Source organism: Oncorhynchus mykiss, chromosome 6, assembly GCF_057628025.1.
Source record: "Oncorhynchus mykiss isolate SJ-2025 chromosome 6, ASM5762802v1, whole genome shotgun sequence".
Taxonomy (NCBI): domain Eukaryota; kingdom Metazoa; phylum Chordata; class Actinopteri; order Salmoniformes; family Salmonidae; genus Oncorhynchus; species Oncorhynchus mykiss.
In genome coordinates, this window is record NC_143027.1 from 47966144 (window position 1) to 47988133 (window position 21990).

Sequence of the window (21990 nt, forward strand, 5' to 3'; positions counted from 1 at the left end):
AACAGTGGGTTAACTACCTTGTTCAGGAGCAGAACGTCATATTTTTACATGGTTAGCTCAGGGATCTGACCTAGCAACCTTTCAGTTACTGGCCCAATGCTCTAACCACAAGGCTACCTGCTGCCCCAAGTCCTGCCAACTCAAAAACTGCACAATAAATGTGTAACCAAGGGGGAACTAGTGCATTTCTCTGAGAAAAGGTGCTTCAGTTTTACCAATCTTCCAAAACACTTGAAATTCTTGTAAAATAATTTGCATTTATTTGATCAAATAGACTTTGAAAGGTTAGACATGCAAAAATTCCTCTTGTCAAAAGTCTTGCTGTTACAAAAGTAGTTCTTCATGCAGCGTAACAGGTTACAGGTTCTTCTTGGTGAAGCGCCGGAATGGCTTCATCATTGCTGAAAAGACCCTGACAATCAAGGAGTGTTTTTTGACAGGCTGAGATATGGAGGGAGAAACCTCTCCAACTGGGGGGGGTAACGTTGACAAATAACTTTGACAAATAACAGTGTTATGAGTTTGGTAGGCATACCTATGTTTCTAACACACACCTAAACCAAAACTACAAGCTATAGCAGAGCTCTAAAACATCCTTACCTATGCAATGTCCATCAGTAGAGGGAATCTCAGTCTGTTCCTGGACTGAATGGCAGTCCTTTTTGTTTGCTCTCTTGGAACGCTAACAGATGAAAGGTAAAGAAAATGGTACAGAGAATAAATAAATGGAACACTTCTGAATCCAAGGCAACAATTTAGTGATGAATAAAACATTTAATGTATATGTCTTATCATAGCCACATCAATAACATCAGCACCTCACTGGAACAAAAAACAAATGCTAACTCCCTGCTATACTTGAAGTTGATCCTGAGTTTGGTCATTGAAAAGCAAAGGAAGCTCCTTCATGCTTTCTGCTCAGCCCCCCTCTCTGTCTCAGCCTGGTCTGATGGGTTTGTTGCAGCAGAAGCTGGTCTTGACGCCTCCTTGCATCCCTGTACCAGCTGCTGGGTCAAGGACTTTACCAGGACTCTGTCAAATGCAGGGTCCTGGGAGGAAATAGCTGCTTGCAGGGTTTCATAAGAGCCAAACTCCTCCATGAGTTTTTTATGTACACCTCTGAACCCTTTGGATGTTCAGGTTCTGGGAATATGCCTGTGTCCTGGAGAATCTGGATGCAGACAGAACTCAGACAGGACTAGTCTGATGAGTTGCTGAGATGTTTCTGTCAGATCTGCTGCCTGTTGGGATGGTCCATCTAGGGCTGAAGGTCTGATCTCCGATAGAAACCTTATCACCAGTATGGTGACAAAACAGATGCCATTATCTTTGCTGGAGTCCATCAAGTACTGCAGTGGGAATGCAGTGGCACTGCTGATGTCTGGGGTGATTAAGAGCTCCCTCAGATGGCCAGAGCTGCTGGGAATACACATATGGTAATGGCTATAGTGTAAAACACAGAAACCTCATAGAGGTCACCGCATGTGTGGGAGGTGGTACAAAGGAGATATCAGAGGTATGAATAGTGGAACTAGGGGCTCCATTGTAAACCAAAACAATGATAACTAACCTGAACAACAGTATACAAGGCATATTGACATTTGAGAGAGACATACAGCGAGGCATAAAGTAATCGCAGGTGTTGATTGGGAGAGCTAGCTAAAACAACAGGTGAGACAACAACAGCTAATCAGCTAACACAACAACAGCAGGTAAAATGGCAATGACACACAGAGCCTGAGTTCGTGGCTGGGGACGACAGATACAAAAATAAATAAACAGAATGGAGTACGTGATTAATGGACAGTCCAGCAGGCATCAGCTCTGTGGCCAAGTGATAATAGTGTCCAGAAGGCAGCAGTAGATGGAACAGGGAAGCCGCCATTACGCTAGCACGCGGGCGACACTGCGTTTAAAGTTAGTAGCCCTCCGACGGAGGCCGGTTGAAGGCACAGCGGATGGAGTATTCGTCGGCAGACCAGTCGTGGTGGTGCGGCGGGGGGCCGTGTCGACAGAGAATCCAAGCCAGATGGCGAAAGAGGTATTGTAAAATGTTGAATGCTAGCAGGGAGATGCGCCTGGCTCACGGCTAACTGGTGCTAGCTTCGTGGCAGTGGCGTTATCCACTATAGATCCACTATAGCCAATCGGTAGCAGCGGTGAACTGGTGCCAAGGTCCAGAGTTACAGCAAGGATCCGGTGGAGTATTGGGCTCTAGCCGTGTATGAGTGGGGTTCGGGAGAACAGCTGAGTAGGCCGGGAGGTGGGCCTCAGGGATAGCTTCGGTACTGGATGCCACGGTGAGTGTAAGCAAATAATTACATCGCAAAGAGTGTTTAACCCTCTACTATTAAAGTGTATTGCTCTCTGTTTGAGACTGATAATAGGACGTAACACAGGGATGAGGAGAAAACAATAATTTGGATCCTACACAACACATTGTTGTTGTACCTAAATAATTCCACAAGAGGGCAACATATCAACATTTGTTAACATTTCTACTGCCTTCAGTCCATGACGTCCCTGACTAACTAAAAGTCTACGTCTGCAAAAATGCTCTTTTATCATAACTCGACATGAAAGTAGCCAAGCCAAAACCGTCAATGACATGCTATTCGATATATAAAATGAGCTATGGTGGAAGAAAAGGTAAGAGAAATATAGGGGAAGGTAGAATATGTTTTACAGTAAGTTTAAAGTTGTTATCACCAATTTAGCTCTGATAGGCCTTTGGCAATCCAAGCTTTTGGTTTCGTAATCAAGGCTACTTGGTTTAGGCCTGGCTATAGCCTAGGGATACAGTCCAATAATATCTCCCTTCTCCTGAAGTGTACACTCTCGTTCGCTTCTTCCTACAAATCTAAAATCATTGGATTGGTGGAGGCATGGGCTAGAGAGGAATATGCTACCAAATAGCACCTTATTCCCTAATGTAGGCCTACTTTTAAGGAATGCACTATAAGGAATAGATCAATCAACTGGCTCACTAAATGGGGTACCGAAATAAATCCAAAAGAGGTCGACACGAAATTAGACTAGGTTTATTTCTGTTTTGACCTACTGAGTCGCAGTGCTTAGTGAACAGATTTCAATGTGGGCCTAGCTGTATCGAAAACGGTTGATGGGGAAATTGTGTGATCTGATCAATATATTTCCCCCCCAATATTAATGAGAGAATGGGAATGTGCAATTAGCCCCTGATGTCATAAAGGTCTAACATTCCATGACGTGGTATGAAGTTCTTAATTCGTCAGTGGCTGCAATATTGTCCTCAGTAAACTCAACATGAGTGAAAAAAACACAGATGAGGACAAGTTTTTCGAGATATAAAAAATACTGTATGCTATTATGGATGAAGAAAGGGTAGGTTAAATGACACAACATATTTGGGAATGTAACTAAGGAAAACGTCATTTAAGATAACATAGGCTATTGCAAAACAAATGTATAATTCTCTCTATTAAGTCAATCACCAGTTTAGCTCTGATATGGCTGTAGCTCTATGATGTCCTTTGCAAGAATCTAATCTGACATTGACATGAAATTCCTATGTCCTTCAGGTAGTACAGAGAGATGATGATGATCCCCCGAGAGAGGGGAGGGAGGTTGCTGAGGAAGAACCAGTGGCCCAGCTCAAGAAGGAGCCCAAGAAGACAGGAAAGGTAAAATGGCAGGTGTGACAGGGCAACTACTAGACTAGTAACACTCAATTGTCACAATAGCTGCATTGACCTGATGTAACATGTCTATTATTTGTGATCTGGAATCTATTCTATTATATTCTATCCAAGGTGAAGAGGAAAAGTAGTGCCAAGAAGTCAGGGGAGCAGGGCACTGATACGGATGCAGGTCATAGATTTTCACTCTGTAGTATGTTGGTTCTCTAAACCTGCATATCATAGATAAAGGTCATGTTAGAAACTGGAGTCAGTAAGAAATGTTGCATGGATAGTTTTATTCAATAGTCCTATTGTAGCAAATGTATCGAAATATTGTATTAAGAGAAAAGCGTCTGACTTATCCTGAATTGTCCTATATGGTAATAACATATTTAGGATTGAGGAATAAACACCCGGACAGAGGATCTGTTATTGAGCTCTTGGAGAAGAATGCTCTTAAGGCTGCATTTGGCCCAGGCAACAAAGATGAGATGGAGGACTGCTACCCAATCCTCATCTCATTCATGCGCAATCTTACTGATGAGTATGTTAGGCCCATGTTTTGCTCTAGCCTCACAAATTTTGTGCAGAAGGAAATAAAAAGTAAGTAAAACACATTTCTTTTTTCTTTTCTAGGCAATGGCAAGTGATCTATAAAGGATTTAAAAAACCTGTAAGTTTCTCCATCAGCCTTTGACCTTTGATTTGGGAATGTTATGTTGAATCGAGAGAGGAATTAACCATAGTTCTATTCTGCTATTACGTTCATTAATCTGTCATACTTCATCCAACTTTGAATTCAGTCACAGATAAGGAAAACGATGTTGGTGAAATGCATTCTGTTCAATCTAGAATACTTTACATCAGCGTTTCATTGCCAAACCTGCTGTGTTCTGATTTGTTTGTGCAATGCAGATGACAAAGGAACAGCTTGCAAAATTGTGCAAGACCATTGTCAACTTCATTGCACAGACCACCCTGCAGATCCTGCTGCCGGCCCTGGCCCGCATTCTAGGGGTGACAGGCTTTTATGACAACGCTGACTCACTCAAGAGGGGCGGCAGTGCAAGATCCTTCACTGCCTTTGAGCAGAAAAGACTGGAGCTCATCCAGGAAGTTAAATATTTGGCGAAGGAGATGTGTAACTGTGGCGGCAAGGCTCTCCAACCAAGGTCTAGCACACCCTCTTCCAAGAGGTACTGTATGTTCCCCATAATGTGTGTGCAGTTAATCCTAACCCTCAAACTGATGAACAATAATTTCTCCATTTCAATATTTTCCAACTTTCTAACAGGTGTGTTTTGCAATATCTAATGCACACATATAAATGACATTTAGAATACTCAATTATAATGCTTGTTAGATTTGTTAGCAGAAAGATATCGATTTTCCAACTTCAGACAGCAATTAACATGCTTTGCTTGTTCATTTTAAAGTTCCCAGACCTCACTGAAAGCCCACCTGGGAATGCCAGAGGACAGTATCATCAGCAGTGTCCAGGAGCAACTGTCAAAATCTGACCAAATGGTGGCTGCAGGACAGCTTTCACAAATAGATAAAGTGGTTGGAACTATGCTGGAGAACATTGAGAAGATAAGCAGCGAATGTGGCGAGGAATTGGTCTATCAAGAGTCACTACGGTCTTCTTCCTCGTTGTCATTCTCAACTGCCAAATCACAGAAGACAGAGTGGGAATTTGCACTCCCTGGCACTCCCATTCCTTCTGAGTTACCCGAGAGTACTACTCAGCCCATTGTAAGATGCTCAGTCATTGACATGAGCGAATCTACTAAGCCAAAAAAAATGGTGTGTGATGCCAGAACAAGCATGTTTGCCATAGCCGATACCATCATGAAGAAGGTATATCCAGAGGCAGAAGGGCAGGTTACATCTCACCCTGATCTAACAGATGCAATAGCTAGACTGGAGGAGCTCATATATCAGGGTAGGATTGGTGCTCTCTCCCGTGATCTCAGTCACCAAGTGAACCGCATAATTTCCGATAGCAACTTGACCCCTCTGGGACTGACAGTGGTGGCTGGAAAGAGTGCATCTGATACCATCCTTTCGAAGCTGAAGAGGAATGACAAGGTGTGGAAGCCCACAACTTACGAGCTGGTTCAGCTGTTTGTAGAGGAGTCTGTTAAGTGCCTCCTGCTTCCTAGTTTTGTGCCCTATTCAACTTCAATGAGTTTGGCTCAGGGGGCCAAGGTGTTGGCTAGAGTGTCTGAAGATAGAATTTCATGCTCTTCTTCTTCATCAGTATTTAGTGACACAGTCAGTCTCTTTACCAAAGTTATGGTAAGCCAGGTCATGTACTCTGTGGATTCTGATGCAGAAATAGAGGATCCTCTCCAACTGAATCTCTCCAAACATCTGAAACCACTATATCTGATGTAGGCAATCTATTGAGTGGCAAGTCCTCCCCTGGGCTGTCTCCTTCTGGCGCCATTATGGCAACAAGCGAGACCTCCAATGCAGCACAAATCTTGAAGGCCAACATTGATGGAGAGGAAGTGGATACCACCAGTCATTCTGGTGTAGCTCAAAACATTGTCAGGGACGATATGTCAACCAGCCCAGACATGGTCAAAGATGTCACACTTCCAACCCCATCCTCTGATAACTTGGGCAGTGATGATGACTTCACCGGCCTCATCAGCATGTTAGTAATGAGAATTCTAACAGAAATCCAAACCCCAGCAGAAGATTACCCAGTTGACGTCACACGCAAGTCACAAGACCTGATCCCTAAAGTTATGGAGGTCTTCTGTGCATGGTCAGGCTGCTCTGAGACACAAGCCTATCCAGAGAACTTGAGGATTCATAAAGTCTACAGAGTAGTCTATAAAAATCTGTTAGAGGAGTTTGGCTCGGAGAAAATCCTCCAACAGGCCGTGTCGACTCAGGACTCTTCATTTGATAGGATTCTCGTCAAGTCTTTGAGTGAAGCGCTTCTCCACAGATGTAATGAGGCATTGAGGGCAGCCTCAAGAACATCAGTCAAAACCACCGGGCCTAAGGCTCTTCCACTGGCTGAGGATGTGAGGTCTAGCAAGCGGGAAACTATCTTTTCTACAAAGGCTGGTCAGGCTGACAAGCAACTTAAAGGTACAGCAAATGTATTTAAATGAACAGTTGTGAGTAAACAATGCTATTCAGTGTAAAAAATATAAAACCATCCGTTCATTCCAAAACCAATCATAAATGTTGTTGTGCTGGTGTGGTAGGTGTGATTGTTATCATCATGAGGTTGGTCAGCTGTGACATTTTTTAAAACGTGTTTTTCTCTTTAAATACTTAGCTATTCAAGAAGGGGAACAAGAAGGATTCCCACCGCTCTGAATCAGAACAAGTACAGACCACTGCTGAAGATGGCATGCGTAAGTTCACACAACAGGACAACAGTCTGTTTGAGATATTGGTGTACAAAGAAATGCCACTTCAAAATAACCTTACAAAGGTTATATACGCAATCAGTAGTCATCTCTTATGTAAAAGTAATTATATTCTCCAAAACTCAAGCTGTTGGTTCTCATTTATCAGTGTCAGTTATGTTGAGTTGTAACATACATTACATCATTTCTAAATTAAAGTGCATGTCAACTCTCTCTCTCTTCTGTAGTGCCCAGCATAGTGCCACATGCTGCCATGTCTGCACTGCCAAAGGATCTCCCCGCCAGCTCCCAACAGGAGACGCCTCACAAACGTCCACTTCTCGTCAGGATGTTTTCTGCCATCTCCAAAGGCCTGTTCAAGCCCTTCAAACAGTCCTTAAAGACCAAGTAACTTAAGACAATTTATTAAACGTCATTCATTGCATTAAATTGGCCTTTGTCTTCTTATGTGCTCCCGTTAACAGACCAGATTACAATACTGGTCTTTTAAATGTTAGCAGTGAAATGCAGAAAAATGGGAGAATCTCCCCAAATACAGGTGTACCAAGCTTGTAGCGTCATACCCAAGAAGACTCGAGGCTGTAATCGCTACCAAAGGTGCTTCAACAAAGTACTGAGTAAAGGGTCTGAATATTTGTAAATGTGATATCAATATTTTAGTTTTAGTACATAGGTTTTTGATTATTAATTTCTTATTATGGGTTATTATCTGTAGAAGGGGGGGACGATTTAATCAATTTTAGCATAAGGCTGTAACATAACAATGTGGATAACACATTCTTCCACTGCAAATCTACCATTCCAGTGTTTTACTTGCTATATTGTATTTGCCACCATGGCCTTTTTTTGCCTTTACCTCCCTTATCTCACCTTATTTGCTCACATCGTATATAGACTTGTTTATACTGTATTATTGACTGTATGTTTGTTTTACTCCATGTGTAACTCTGTGTCGTTGTATGTGTCGAACTGCTTTGCTTTATCTTGGCCAGGTCGCAATTGTAAATGAGAACTTGTTCTCAACTTGCCTACCTGGTTAAATAAAGGTGAAATAAAAAATAATATTTAAAAAAATATAGAAAGCATCTCAGAGGGTTGATCTAGCTGCAGATAGCTAATTCTCCTCTATGTGTTTTCCCCTTGCTGCTAATAAGCTCTTACCAATCTAACTAAATTAATAGAGAACATCTGGTTATCTGACAGTCTATGCAGCAACTATTGTATTAGAGTCAAGCTGTGGTTATTTTATTTATTTTCCTAGACAAGTCAGTTTAGAACAAATTCTTATTTACAATGACAGCTTAGGAACAATGGGTTAACTACCTTGTTCAGGAGCAGAACGACATATTTTTACATGGCCAGCTCAGGGATCTGACCTAGCAACCTTTCGGTTACTGGCCCAATGCTCTAACCACAAGGCTACCTGACGCCCTATGTCCTGCCAACTCAAAAGCTGAACAATAAATGTGTAACCAAGGGGGAACTAGTGCATTTCTCTGAGAAAATCTGCTTCAGTATTATCAATCTTCCAAAACACTTGAACTTCTTGTAAAATCAATGGCATTTATTTGATCAAATAGACTTTGAAAGGTTAGACATGCAGAAATTCCTCTTGTCAAAAGTCTTGCTGTTACAAAAGTAGTTCTTCATGCAGCGTAACAGGTTACAGGTTCTTCTTGGTGAAGCGCCTGAATGGCTTCATAATTGCTGAAAAGACCCTGACAATCAAGGATCGTTTTTTGACAGGCTGAGATATGGAGGGAGAACCCTCTCCAACTGGAGCTAGAAACACAAGAGAAATGGATGGGGTAAGAGAGAGAGAGAGAGAGAGAGATGCAGTATAGTAACGTTGAAAAATAACAGTGCTATGAGTTTGGTAGGCATTCCTATGTTTCTAACACACACCTAAACAAAACTACAAGCTATAGCAGAGCTCTAAAACATCCTTACCTATGCAATGTCCATCAGTAGAGGGAATCTCAGTCTGGTCCTGGACTGAATGGCAGTCCTTTTTGTTTCCTCTCTTGGAACGCTAACAGAAGAAAGGTAAAGAAAATGGTACAGAGAATAAATAAATGGAACACTTCTGAATCCAAGGCAACAATTTAGTGGTGAATAAAAAATATTTATTTCATGTATTTGTCTTATCATAGCCACATCAATAACATCAGCACCTAACTGGAACAAAAAACAAATGCTAACTCCCTGCTATACCTTGAAGTTGATCCTGAGTTTGGTCATTGAAAAGCAAAGGAAGCTCCTTCTTGCTTTCTGCTCAGCCCCCCTCTCCGTCTCAGCCTGGTCTGATGGGTTTGTTGCAGCAGAAGCTGGTCTTGACGCCTCCTTGCATCCCTGTACCAGCTGCTGGGTCAAGGACTTTACCAGGACTCTGTCAAATGCAGGGTCCTGGGAGGACATAGCTGCTTGCAGGGTGTTATAAGAGCCAAACTCCTCCATGAGGTTTTTATGTACACCTCTGAACACCCTTTGGATGTTCAGGTTCTGGGAATATGCCTGTGTCCTGGATAATCTGGATGCAGCACAGAACTCAGACAGGACTTGTCTGATGAGTTGCTGAGATGTTTCTGTCAGATCTGCTGCCTGTTGGGAGGGTCCATCTAGGGCTGAGGGTCTGATCTCCGATAGCAACCTTATCACCAGTATGGTGAGAAAACAGATGCCATCATCTTTGCTGGAGTCCATCAAGTACTGCAGTGGGAATGCAGTGGCACTGCTGATGTCTGGGGTGATTAAGAGCTCCCTCAGATGGCCAGAGCTGCTGGGAATACACATATGGTAATGGCTATAGTGTAAAACACAGAAACCTCATAGAGGTCACCGCATGTGTGGGAGGTGGTACAAAGGAGATATCAGAGGTATGAATAGTGGAACTAGGGGCTCCATTGTAAACCAAAACAATGATAACTAACCTGAACAACAGTATACAAGGCATATTGACATTTGAGAGAGACATACAGCGAGGCATAAAGTAATCGCAGGTGTTGATTGGGAGAGCTAGCTAAAACAACAGGTGAGACAACAACAGCTAATCAGCTAACACAACAACAGCAGGTAAAATGGCGATGACACACAGAGCCTGAGATCGCGGCTGGCTGGGGCCGACAGATAAAAAATAAATAAACAGAATGGAGTACCGTGATTAATCGACAGTCCAGCAGGCATCAGCTATGTAGCCAAGTGATAACAGTGTCCAGAAGGCAGCAGTAGATGGTACAGGGAAGGCGCCATTACGCTAGCACGCGGGCTACACTGCGTTTAAAGTTAGTAGCCCTCCGACGGAGGCCGGTTGAAGGCACAGCGGATGGAGTATTCGTCGGCAGACCAGTCGTGGTGGTGCGGTGGGGGGCAGGTAGAATTTAGAATGCTAGCAGGGAGATGCGCCTGGCTCACGGCTAACTGGTGCTACCTTCGTGGCAGTGGCGTTATCCACTATAGATCCACTATAGCCAATCGGTAGCAGCGATGAACCGGTGCCAAGGTCCATAGTTTACAGCAAGGATCAGGTGGAGTATTGGGCTCTAGCCGTGTATGAGTGGGGTTCGGGAGAACAGCTGAGTAGGCCGGGAGGTGGGCCTCAGGGATAGCTTCGGTACTGGATGCCACGATAAGTGCAAGCTAGCTGTGAGCTAGTTAGCTGCAAGCTGTGATCTAGCTGTGAAGATCAGAAGTAGTGGTCCAGGGATTACGGCAGGAATCCGGCGTTGTTGTGGAGAGACAGTCCGATACTAGTAGACTGGCGAGTATTATCCAGGCTAAGAACAGGGCTGGTATCTGTGCAGAAGGTAAAAGCCGCTAGCATTGGCTAACTATGACTAAATAGCTTTTAGCTAATTAGCTAGTTAGCTTCTGGAGGTTCTTGAATGTGTTCTAAAATAAAATAAAAAATAATAGCGATACCGTATCACATTGGGTGAAGCAGTGTTACCTCTTTACTATTAAAGTGTATTGCTCTCTGTTTATGACTGATAATAGGACGTAACACAGGGATGAGGAGAAAACAATCATTTGGATCCTACACAACACGTTGTTGTACCTAAATAATTCCACAAGAGGGCGACATATAAACATTTCTTAAAACCAATTAACCTCTACTGCCTTCAGTCCATGACGTCCCCGACTAACTAAAAGTCTGCGTCTGCAAAAATGCTCTTTTATCATAACTCGACATGAAAGTAGCAAAGCCAAAACAGTCAATGACATGCTTTTCGGGATATACAATTAGCTATGGTGGAAGAAAAGGTAAGTGAAATATAGGGGAAGGTAGAACATGTTTTACAGTAAGTTTAAAGTTGTTATCACCAATTTAGCTCTGATAGGCCTTTGGCAATCCAAGCTTTTGGGATCGTACTCAAGGCTACTTGGTTTAGCCTGGCTATAGCCTAGGGATACAGTCCAATAATATCTCTTTCTCCTGAAGTGTACACTCTCGTTCGCTTCTTCCTACAAATCTAAAATCATTGGATTGGTGGAGGCATGGGCTAGAGAGGAATATGCTACCAAATAGCACCTTATTCCCTAATGTAGGCCTACTTTTAAGGAATGCACTATAAGGAATAGATCAATCAACTGGCTCACTAAATGGGGTACCGAAATACATCCAAAAGAGGTCGACACGAAATTAGACTAGGTTTATTTCTGTTTTGACCTGCTGAGTCGCAGTGCTTAGTGAACAGATTTCAATGTGGGCCTAGCTGTATCGAAAACGGTTGATGGGGAAAGTGTGTAATCTGATCAATATATTTCCCCCCCAATATTAATGAGAGAATGGGAATGTGCATAAAGGTCTAACATTCCATGACGTGGTATGAAGTTCTTAATTCGTCAGTGGCTGCAATATTGTCCTCAGTAAACTCAACATGAGTGAAAACAACACAGATAATCGAGATATAAAAAATACTGTATGCTATTATGGATGAAGAAAATGTAGGTTAAATTACACTAAATATTTGGGAATGTAACTAAGGAAAACGTTATTTAAGATAACATAGGCTATTGCAAAACAAATGTCTAATTCTCTCTATTAAGTCAATCACCAGTTTAGCTCTGATATGGCTGTAGCTCTATGATGTCCTTTGCAAGAATCTAATCTGACATTGACATGAAATTCCTATGTCCTTCAGGTAGTACAGAGAGATGATGATGATCCCCCGAGGGAGGGGAGGGAGGTTGTTGAGGAAGAACCAGTGGCCCAGCTCAAGAAGGAGCCCAAGAAGACAGGAAAGGTAAAATTGCAGGAGTGACAGGGCAACTACTAGACTAGTAACACTCAATTGTCACAATAGCTGCATTGACCTGATGTAACATGTCTATTATTTGTGATTTGGAATCTATTCTATTATATTCTATCCAAGGCGAAGAGGAAAAGTAGTGCCAAGAAGTCAGGGGAGCAGGGCACTGATACGGATGCAGGTCATAGATTTTCCCTCTGTAGTATGTTGGTTCTCTAAACCTGCATATCATAGATAAAGGTCATGTTAGAAACTGTAGTCAGTAAGAAATGTTGCATGGATAGTTTTATTCAATAGTCCTATTGTAGCAATTTTATCAAAGTATTGTATTAAGAGAAAAGCATCTGACTTATCCTGAATTGTCCTATACGGTAATAACATATTTAGGATTGAGGAATAAACACCCGGACAGAGGATCTGTTATTGAGCTCTTGGAGAAGAAGGCTCTTAAGGCTGCATTCGGCCCAGGCAACAAAGATGAGATGGAGGACTGCTACCCAATCCTCATCTCATTCATGCGCAATCATACTGATGAGTATGTTAGAACCATGTTTTGCTCTAGCCTCACATATTTTGTGCAGAAGGAAATAAAAAGTAAGTAAAACACATTTCTTTTTTCTTTTCTAGGCAATGGCAAGTGATCTATAAAGGATTTAAAAAACCTGTAAGTTTCTCCATCAGCCTTTGACCTTTGATTTGGGAATGTTGTGTTGAATCAAGAGAGAGGAATTAACCATAGTTCTATTCTGCTATTACGTTCATTAATCTGTCATACTTCATCCAACTTTGAATTCAGTCACAGATAAGGAAAACGATGTTGGTGAAATGCATTCTGTTCAATCTAGAATACTTTACATCAGAGTTTCATTGCCAAACCTGCTGTGTTCTGTTTTGTTTGTGCAATGCAGATGACAAAGGAACAGCTTGCAAAATTGTGCAAGACCATTGTCAACTTCATTGCACAGACCACCCTGCAGATCTTGCTGCCGGCCCTGGCCCGCATTCTAGGGGTGACGGGCTTTTATGACAACGCTGACTCACTCAAGAGGGGTGGCAGTGCAAGATCCTTCACTGCCTTTGAGCAGAAAAGACTGGAGCTCATCCAGGAAGTTAAATATTTGGCGAAGTAACTGTGGCGGCAGGGCTCTCCGACCAAGGTCTAGCACACCCTCTTCCAAGAGGTACTGTATGTTCCCCATAATGTGTGTGTGTGTGTGTGCAGTTAATCCTAACCCTCAAACTGATGAACAATAATTTCCCCATTTCAATATTTTCCAGCTTTCTAACAGGTGTGTTTTGCAATATCTAATGCACACATATAAATTACATTTAGAATACTCAATTATAATGCTTGTTAGATTTGTTAGCACTAAGATATCGATTTTCCAACTTCAGACAGCAATTAACATGCTTTGCTTGTTCATTTTAAAGTTCCCAGACCTCACTGAAAGTCCACCTGGGAATGCCAGAGGACAGTATCATCAGCAGTGTCCAGGAGCAACTGTCAAAATCTGACCAAATGGTGGCTGCAGGACAGCTTTCACAAATAGATAAAGTGGTTGGAACTATGCTGGAGAACATTGAGAAGATAAGCAGCGAATGTGGCGAGGAATTGGTCTATCAAGAGTCACTGCGGTCTTCCTCCTCGTTGTCATTCTCAACTGCCAAATCACAGAAGACAGAGTGGGAATTTGCACTCCCATTCCTTCTGAGTTACCCGAGAGTACTGCTCAGCCCATTGTAAGATGCTCAGTCATTGACATGAGCGAATCTACTAAGCCAAAAACAATGGTGTGTGATGCCAGAACAAGCATGTTTGCCATAGCCGATACCATCATGAAGAAGGTATATCCAGAGGCAGAAGGGCAGGTTACATCTCACCCTGATCTAACAGATCCAATAGCTAGACTGGAGGAGCTCATATCTCAGGGTAGGATTGGTGCTCTCTCCCGTGATCTCAGTCACCAAGTCAACCGCATAATTTCCGATAGCAACTTGACCCCTCTGGGACTGACAGTGGCGGCTGGAAAGAGTGCATCTGATACCATCCTTTCGAAGCTGAAGAGGAATGACAAGGTGGGGAAGCCCACAACTTACGAGCTGGTTCAGCTGTTTGTAGAGGAGTCTGTTAAGTGCCTCCTGCTTCCTAGTTTTGTGCACTATTCAACTGGCTCAGGGGGCTAAGGTGTTGGCTAGAGTGTCTGAAGATAGAATTTCATGCTCTTCTTCTTCTTCATCAGTATTTAGTGACAGTCAGTCTCTTTACCAAAGTTATGGTAAGCCAGGTCATGTACTCTGTGGATTCTGATGCAGAAAGTAGAGGATCCTCTCCAACTGAATCTCTCCAAACATCTGAACCCACTATATCTGATGTAGGCAATCTATTGAGTGGCAAGTCCTCCCCTCGGCTGTCTCCTTCTGGCACCATTATGGCAACAAGCGAGACCTCCAATGCAGCACAAATCTTGAAGTCCAACATTGATGGAGAGGAAGTGGATACCACCAGTCATTCTGGTGTAGCTCAAAACATTGTCAGGGACGATATGTCAACCAGCCCAGACATGGTCAAAGATGTCACACTTCCAACCCCATCCTCTGATAACTTGGGCTAAAGTTATGGAGGTCTTCTGTGCATGGTCAGGCTGCTCTGAGACACAAGCCTATCCAGAGAACTTGAGGATTCATCATCATTTGATAGGATTCTTGTCAAGTCTTTGAGTGAAGCGCTTCTCCACAGATGTAATGAGGCATTGAGGGCAGCCTCAAGAACATCAGTCAAAACCACCGGGCCTAAGGCTCTTCCACTGGCTGAGGATGTGAGGGCTAGCAGCGGGAAACTATCTTTTCTACAAAGGCTGGTCAGGCTGACAAGCAACTTAAAGGTACAGCAAACGTATTTAAAGGAACAGTTGTGGGAGATAATGTGAGTAAACAATGCTATTCAGTGTAAAAATATAAAACCATCCGTTCATTCCAAAACCAATCATAAATGTTGTTGTGCTGGTGTGGTAGTTGTGATTGTTATCATCATGAGGTTGGTCAGCTGTGACATTTTTTAAAACATGTTTTTCTCTTTAAATACTTAGCTATTCAAGAAGGGGAACAAGAAGGATTCCCACCGCTCTGAATCAGAACAAGTACAGACCACTGCTGAAGATGGCATGCGTAAGTTCACACAACAGGACAACAGTCTGTTTGAGATATTGGTGTACAAATAAATGCCATTTCAAAATAACCTTACAAAGGTTATATACGCAATCAGTAGTCATCTCTTATGTAAAAGTAATTATATTCTCCAAAACTCAAGCTGTTGGTTCTCATTTTATCAGTGTCAGTTATGTTGAGTTGTAACATACATTACATCATTTCTGAATTAAAGTGCATGTAAACGCTCTCTCTCTCTTCTGTAGTGCCCAGCATAGTGCCACATGCTGCCATGTCTGCACTGCCAAAGGATCTCCCCGCCAGCTCCCAACAGGAGACGCCTCACAAACGTCCACTTCTCGTCAGGATGTTTTCTGCCATCTCCAAAGGCCTGTTCAAGCCCTTCAAACAGTCCTTAAAGACCAAGTAACTTCAGACAATTAATTAAACGTCATTCATTGCATTAAATTGGCCTTTGTCTTCTTATGTGCTCCCGTTAACAGACCAGATTACAATACTGGTCTTTTAAATGTTAGCAGTGATAGCAACATTAACTATAGTGGTGTGTGTATAGCCCTTCTACACAGTCTGATTCTTCTGACACTGTGTGATATGCCCTCTGATCCAGTGATCTAGGATATTCTGAGTGGCTTTAGGCCTGAATCTCTGCCCTCCGGCCCAAATAAATGTTTTCTCTTCTGATATATCGGCCACTGTCAGCAGCCAGCAGGGGAAAACAGACAGCGCTGTTGAGAGCATTCTTTTCTCCCTCATGACTAAAACACTGAGAAAGGCTTTTATCTATTGCAGCTTATTCCATCTTTTGATTTAACCTATTATACGGTAGTAGTACCCATTATTTCCCAACGGTTATATCACAGGAAATGTGTTATAAAAAGTAAACTTACAGTGCATCCGGAAAGTATTCAGACCACTTGACTTTTTCCACATTGTTACGTTACAGCCTTATTCTACAATTGATACAATTATTTTTTTCCTCTCATTAAGCTACACAAAACACCTCATGACAAAGTGAAAAGTGTAGAACATTTTAGCACATTTATTAAGTATAAAAACAGAATTACCTTGTTTAAATAATTATTGAGACCCTTTGCTATGAGACTCGAAATTGATCTCAGGTGCATCCTGTTTCCATTGATCATCCTTGAGATGTTTCAACAACTTTTTTGGAGTCCTGTGGTAAATTCAATTGATTGGACATGATTTGGAAAGAAGCACAGACCTGGGGGAAGGGTATGAGAAACAATATTCTCTGATCTGATGATACCGAGATTGAACTCTTTGGCCTGAATCAGGATCCTGGGAAAGATGCACGGAGCAAAGTACAAAGATCCTTGATGAAAACCTGCTCCAGAGGTTCACCTTCCAACAGGACAACGACCCTAAGCACACAGCCAAGACAATGCAGGAGTGGATTTGGGACAAGTCCATGAATGGCCCAGCCAGAGCCCGGACCTGAACCCAATCGAACATCTCTGGAGAGACCTGAAAAAACTGCAGTGACGCTCCCCATCCGATCTGACAGAACATGAGAGGATCTGCAGAGAAAAATGGGAGAAACTCCCCAAATACAGGTGTACCAAGCTTGTAGCGTCATACCCAAGAAGACTCGAGGCTGTAATCGCTACCAAAGGTGCTTCAACAAAGTACTGAGTAAAGGGTCTGAATATTTGTAAATGTGATCAGTATTTCATTTTTAGTACATAGGTTTCTTATTATGGGTTATTATCTGTAGAGGGGGGAACGATTTAATCAATTTTAGAATAAGACTGTAACATAACAATGTGGAAAAGGTCAAGGGGTCTGAATACTTTCTGAATGCACTTTATGTAATGAAAATATCAGCTGGTTGCCACTATAGACAGCTAGGTTATCCAGTGCAGTGGTAATACTGCCTGCCTTGGGAGATAACGTATGATGCGTGCTTATCCGGGAGCCAGAGACACAATCACAAGCTTTCTTCAGAATACATAGCTCAAACTTACAACGATATGATTATCACTACATAGGTTTTTTTTAACAAGAAGGGTGTTTTCCATATCTACCAACTATGAAATTACAGACATCATAAACGGTAAGCATGAGAATAATATCATCAAGGCGGACAGGGACAATGTATGAATACACAAAACATTATTCAAATGGACATTCCCCAAATGAGCTATGCACCAGCCCATAGCCACAGGATATCTATGGAGTAACAATATATTCATCAATTTAAAAAAAGGCATGAATATTGTTTTTCTGCTTTTCTGATCTTAAACCTCCCCCTGGATGTTGGTCCAAGTTTCCTCCAGGGGAGACCTTCTGAAACAGTTGCGAAGGAAACAGCCGACAGTTACAGTACTGTGTTGAAGATAGATGATGACACTCTTAAAAGATAGGTCATTCCTTTACATGGAGCAGTTCCTTAAACCAGGTTAGATTCAACACAGCCACCTCAAACTGGACTCCACCACTCCTTCATAACGCTGGATCTCTTCATAATGCTGCTCCTCAGTCACTGAGTGCATTTACACTGATGAGATGTCCTGCTTAGCCTAGCTGAAAGGGGAGCTCTAACTAGTCCTGCGGGCACCTAGCTGCTGCCCCCGCTAGGCTTGGACTGGGTCTTGCACCTCAAGGCCCCTCCGCGAGCCTGGCCCTTGGCTGGCTGCTGCTGTACTGGGGACTCTGCTGCAGCGGAAACTGGGGCCTGTTGGGCCGGGCTGTGAGGAGGGGCGGTCTGTATCTGAAGCGAGGCAGCTGCAGTCACCACCTGCTGCTGGAGGAGCTTCTGCTGAACCACCTGGGCTGTGCCTGCTGGAATCATCTGGACCTGGGGATGTAGTCTGGGTCAGGGCAACCGTCAGGGGCTGGATCTGTTACGAGACAGGATGAGGGTCACATTAAATCAGACAGAAAACAACATGTTATAAAGTGTAAGTTGATCACTCGTGGTTGTAATCTGTTGGCACCGTCCCTAGGTGTCACTTCTGTAGCAGTATTGTTAAGAGTGTATGATTGTTTTTTTAAATTTTAGGCAAGTCAGTTAAGAACAAATTCTTATTTACAACGACGGCCATAGGAACAGTGGGTTAATTGCCTTGTTCAAGGGCAGAACGACAGATTTTTACCTTGTCAGCTCGGGGATTTGATCTGGCAACCTCTCGGTTACTGGCCCAATGCTCTAACCACGAGGCTATCTGCAGCCCCACATACATACATACATTCATACATACATTGTATGTATGTATGTAAGTATGTATGTATGTGTGTATGTGTGTGTATGTGTGTGTGTGTGTGTGTGTGTTTATGGTGGAAAATAAGAATTTGGTCAATAACAAAAGTTTATCTCAATACTTTGTTATATACCCTTTGTTGGCAATGACAGAGGTCAAACGTTTTCTGTAAGTCTTCACAAGGTTTTCACACACTGTTGCTGGTATTTTGGCCCATTCCTCCATGCAGACCTCCTCTAGAGCAGTGATGTTTTGGGGCTGTTGCTGGGCAACACGGACTTTCAACTCCCTCCAAAGATTTTCTATGGGGTTGAGATCTGGAGACTGGCTAAGCCACTTCAGGACCTTGAAATGCTTCTTACGAAGCCACTCCTTTGTTGCCCGGGCGGTGTGTTTGGGATCATTGTCATACTGAAAGACCCAGCCACGTTTCATCTTCAATGCCCTTGCTGATGGTAGGTTTTGTTACTTTGGTCCCAGCTCTCTGCAGGTCATTCACTAGGTCCCCCCGTGAGGTTCTGGAATTTTTGCTCACCGTTCTTGTGATCATTTTGACCCCACGGGGTGAGATCTTGCGTGGAGCCCCAGATCAGTGGTTTTGTATGCCTTCCATTTCCTAATATTTGCTCCCACAGTTGATTTCTTCAAACCAAGCTGCTTACCTATTGCAGATTCAGTCTTCCCAGCCTGGTGCAGGTCTACAATTTTGCTTCTGGTGTCCTTTGACAGCTCTTTGGTCTTGGCCATAGTGGAGTTTGGAGTGTGACTGTTTGAGGTTGTGGACAGGTGTCTTTTATACTGATAACAAGTTCAAACAGGTGCCATTAATACAGGTAACGAGTGGAAGACAGAGGCGCCTCTTAAAGAAGAAGTTGCAGGTCTGTGAGAGCCAGAAATCTTGCTTGTTTGTAGGTGACCAAATACTTATTTTCCACCATAATTTGCAAATAAATTCATAAAAAATCCTACAATGTGATTCTCTGGATTTTCTTTTCTCATTTTGTCTGTCATAGTTGAAGTGTACCTATGATTTAAATTACAGGCCTCTCTCCTCTTTTTAAGTGGGAGAACTTGCATAATTGGTGGCTGACTAAATACTTTTTTGCCCCACTGTATGTATGTATGAATGTATGTATGTATGTACACTGCTCAAAAAAAGAAAGGGAACACTAAAATAACACATCCTAGATCTGAATGAATGAAATATTCTTATTAAATACTTTTTTCTTTACATAGTTGAATGTGCTTACAATAAAATCACACAAATATTATCAATGGAAATCAAATGTATCAACCCATGGAGGTCTGGATTTGGAGTCACACTCAAAATTAAAGTGTAAAACCACACTACAGGCTGATCCAACTTTGATGTAATGTCCTTAAAACAAGTCAAAATGAGGCTCAGTAGTGTGTGTGGCCTCCACGTGCCTGTATGACCTCCCTACAACGCCTGGGCATGCTCCTGATGAGGTGGCGGATGGTCTCCTGAGGGATCTCCTCCCAGACCTGGACTAAAGCATCCGCCAACTCCTGGAAAGTCTGTGGTGCAACGTAGCGTTGGTGGATGGAGCGAGACATGATGTCCCAGATGTGCTCAATTGGATTCAGGTCTGGGGAACGGGCGGGCCAGTCCATAGCATCAATGCCTTCCTATTGCAGGAACTGCTGACACACTCCAGCCACATGAGGTCTAGCATTGTCTTGCATTAGGAGGAACCCAGGGCCAACCGCACCAGCATATGGTCTCACAAGGGGTCTGAGGATCTCATCTCGGTACCTAATGGCAGTCAGGCTACCTCTGGCGATCACATGGAGGGCTGTGCGCCCCCCCCAAAGAAATGCCACCCCACACCATGACTGACCCATCGCCAAACCAGTCATGCTAGAGGATGTTGCAGGCAGCAGAACGTTCTCCACGGCGTCTCCAGACTCTGTCACGTGCTCAGTGTGAACCTGCTTTCATCTGTGAAGAGCACAGGGCGCCAGTGGCGAATTTGCCAATCTTGGTGTTCTCTGGCAAATGCCAAACGTCCTGCACGGTGTTGGGCTGTAAGCACAACCCCCACCTGTGGACATCGAGCCCTCATACCACCCTCATGGAGTCTGTTTCTGACCGTTTGAGCAGACACATGCACATTTGTGGCCTGCTGGAGGTCATTTTGCAGGGCTCTGGCAGTACTCCTCCTTGCACAAAGGCGGTGGTAGCGGTCCTGCTGCTGGGTTGTTGCCCTCCTACGGCCTCCTCCACGTCTCCTGATGTACTGGCCTGTCTCCTGGTAGCGCATCCATGCTCTGGACACTACGCTGACAGACACAGCAAACCTTCTTGCCACAGCTCGCATTGATTTTTCCATCCTGGATGAGCTGCACTACCTGAGCCACTTGTGTGGGTTGTAGGCTCCGTCTCATGCTACCACTAGAGTGAAAGCACCGCCAGCATTCAAAAGTGACCAAAACATCAGCCAGGAAGCATAGGAACTGAGAAGTGGTCTGTGGTCCCCACCTACAGAACCGCTCCTTTATTGGGGGTGTCTTGCTAATTGCCTATAATTTCCACCTGTTGTCTATTCCATTTGCACAACAGCATGTGAAATGTATTGTCAATCAGTGTTGCTTCCTAAGTGGACAGTTTGATTTCACAGAAGTGTGATTGACTTGTGTTGTTTAAGTGTTCCCTTTATTTTTTTGAGCAGTGTATGTATGTATGTATGTATGTATGTGTGTGTGTGTGTGTATGTATGTATGTGTGTGTGTGTGTGTGTGTGTATGTATGTCCTCTCACTGTCAACTGCAATTATTTTCAGCAAACGTAACACATGTAAATATTTGTACGAACATAAGATTCAAAAACTGAGACAAACTGAATAAGTTCCACAGATATGTGACGAACAGAAATTGAATAATGTGTCCCTGAACGAAAGGGGAAGGGCAAAATCAAAAGTAACAGTCAGTATCTGGTGTGGCCACCAGCAGCATTAAGTACTGCAGTGCATCTCCTCCTCATGGACTGCACCAGACTTGCCAGTTATTCCTGTGAGATGTTACCCCACTCTTCCACCAAGGCACCTGCAAGATCCCAGACATTTCTAGGGGGGAATGGCCCTGTCCTCTCCATCCAATCCAACAGGTCCTAGACATGCTCAATGGGATTGAGATCCGGGCTCTTTGCTGGCCATGGCAAAACACTGACATTTCTGTCTTGTAGGAAATCAGCCATACTGCTCGTTCTGTGCGTGGTGGCATTGTCATGCTGCAGGGTCATGTCAGGATGAGCCTGCAGGAATGGTTCCACATGAAG